We start from the raw sequence: 2,548 nt of genomic DNA, 5'->3' as shown, positions 1-2,548 counted from the left end.
GGTGAGGAGGGGGCCCTGCTCTGCCTCTTCCCAGGCCATTGCCCTTCTGGGAAATGCTGAGCATCCAAGCTGATCCACTGCCCATCCTGAGTGCCTCTGTACCAGAACCTGGTCTGCTGGGTGAGAACGACCAGACCCTCAGACTTGGCCTCTGACCTGGGGTCTCCTGCAGTCTGGAAGTATTAATAAAGGCGATATAGTTCCCTGTTTGCCTCTGTTTGTCTGGAGTGAGGGGAATCAGCTGTCTGGAGTGGGGGCGGCCTGGGCCTACAGCCTTTACCCTATATAGTTCCCTGTTTGCCTCTGTTTGTCTGGAGTGGGGGTGGCCTGGGCCTACAGCCTTTACCCTGTACATCATTCATTCATTCATTCATTCAACAGGGTGGCTGTGTGCCAGGGGCTTTGCTCTGATGGGAGAACATGAAAACAGAACAGATTAGGGCCTGTCCTTGGGGAGAGGGCATTACTTGGTCACAATCTAGTAGGGTAGCCACATCCAAGTTAGGAGACTTGTGCATTATTTGTGTCTTAATTTATAATCAATTTATTAAAGTCATTAAACTAAAATCTTATTTTCTTTAAGCCTTTACACTTGCTTTGGGATGTCATTGTATTGATTAATCTTATAATTTAGATGTAAAACTTACTTTCATTCTTTGATTAATGCTAGATTAGATTATAAAGTTGACAGATCCACACACCCCCTTTATATTTAGCATGCCTTACAAGCCTGATTAATTCAATTCCCTTAGACACTTCAAACAATTACACACATAATCTACTTGCTCTCTTAAGGAGGGAGACAAAAATCCAACCAGTAACTTCTTCCTAAGCACTTAAGGGGCTCTTGGAAATGGATAAATCAAACATTTATTGTCTCATTACTGAACACTTTCAAACATCTTAAAAAGCCACTTACTTATCCACTATCAGTATCGGTGCTACTGGATTGCTTTATTTTCTTAACTCATGACTACAGCTTTACTCCCAGAAATGCAAATGGAAATTATTCTCCTAGGCTGGATCTGGAATAGGGTTGCACAATTAGGGATTGACCCGCTATTCTAAACTTTGACCTAGAGCCTGGCCATTCCCAGGATCAGTCTCTCTGAGCCTCTATGTTCTAAGCTGAACCTTTCCAAACCCAAACTTCTTCTTGCAACCTGGTGAAGTTTTAATTGAAGAATTCACATCAAATAGAGTTGATGAGATTTGACACCCCATGAGGAACTCAGCTCATCTTTATGGCCTGGTTTACAATAACTTAGGTGTAGACCAAAACCTTATCACAGTAAGCACAAGGTTTTGGGTTTTTCAACCTCTAGGAGATTCTGTAAATATCGGAATTCCAGCCTAATTTCTCTTAGTGTACCTCATTTTATTTGCTCAATTCGAGAATCATTATAGACTTTTGCTTTTTTCACAGAATTATTGATTCTTTTAAAATATGCAAAGTGTCTCATCTTATATTTCTCTTCCCTGAGGCATGGAATAAACCACATCCTCTCTTTACTGGAGAAAAGGATTAGAAGGGACATCTGGGCACAGGGGCCACCAAGCGGACTCTGTCATGGAAGGCAGTGGGTAATACCTTTCTAATCCACCTAGAAATGTTCTAATACTGTTCTACTAAAGGTTTCTATATTCTAATTTTAAATGATTGACCATTCTCTTTTTTTCTGATTCTTGCTCATCTATCGCCATTTACAACTGTTCTTAGCAACGTTAACAAATGCCACATGCCAAACTTTGCTTTTGAATTAATATCGTTTTATCTTTTCTATGAGATAACTGAAAATCTGCGTATATCTTGACCCACACGCAAGCACATCAGTCCGGAATCACTAAGGCCAAACCCTAAAAGAGGGGAGCCACACATTGGCCGCCGCAGGGCTCAATGGATTCTTAAGCCTGGTGGGGGCGCTCACTGCGTATGCAGCGCCTGGTCTCAGGGTTAGTAGGCGCCCAGGGATAGAGTGATTGAGCGGGACCGGGAGGGGGCGGGAAGAAGACCGTGACAGAGAGCGCTGCTGCCTCTGATTGGCTGCCAGGGGTAGCTCGTGCCAGCCAGCGGCAGTAGAGACGCGTAGGCAGCTAGCGCATGGGCTCTTGATTGGCTGGAACGCGAAGGCACGCGGCTCGGATTGGCCGGGCCATCCTCTGTGAGGCCGGTGGCCAGCCGCCGGAGGAATGAGGCTGAGGCTGGTGGCATGCGCGGGGCCCGATTGCGGCGGCGGTGGCCAAGCTGGCGACGCGGCTGCCCCGCTCTCGCTCCCACCCACGGCTCGCCGGCGCCCATTCACGGCTGGGCCGGGCCCGCGCGTCGCTGTCATTAACCCCGCCACCCCCGCCTACCTTGCCGCACCCACCGCTGCCTGGCCTGCCTCCCGGCCTGAGACCCGGACCGCCGCCACCCTCGGCGCTCGCCCAGGCCGAGCTGCCCCCGCTACCTGCGCTCCCCCTGCGGCCTGAGCCGCTGGAGCCCTGGGGACCCGTTGTCCACCTGGCGCTGCCGGAGCTGCCGCCCGAAGCCTACGTGCCTGCGCCG

At 49.2% G+C, this 2,548-nt stretch overlaps 1 long non-coding RNA gene across 1 annotated transcript in view; it reads left to right on the top strand.

Annotated features, from left to right (window-relative positions):
• LOC107195834 overlaps positions 1-174 on the top strand; it is a 2,909-nt gene extending 2,735 nt beyond the window's left edge. Inside the window, exon 10 of the long non-coding RNA XR_001517082.2 lies at positions 35-174. This is a non-coding gene — a long non-coding RNA (uncharacterized LOC107195834). The remainder of the gene's footprint in view (positions 1-34) is intronic.
• The last annotated feature ends 2,374 nt before the right edge of the window (positions 175-2,548 follow it).

This window comes from Pteropus alecto, unplaced genomic scaffold, assembly GCF_000325575.1.
Source record: "Pteropus alecto unplaced genomic scaffold, ASM32557v1 scaffold44, whole genome shotgun sequence".
Lineage (NCBI taxonomy): Eukaryota > Metazoa > Chordata > Mammalia > Chiroptera > Pteropodidae > Pteropus > Pteropus alecto.
Note: the sequence above shows the minus strand (reverse complement) of the source record. Positions and strands in the feature narration are given on the sequence as shown.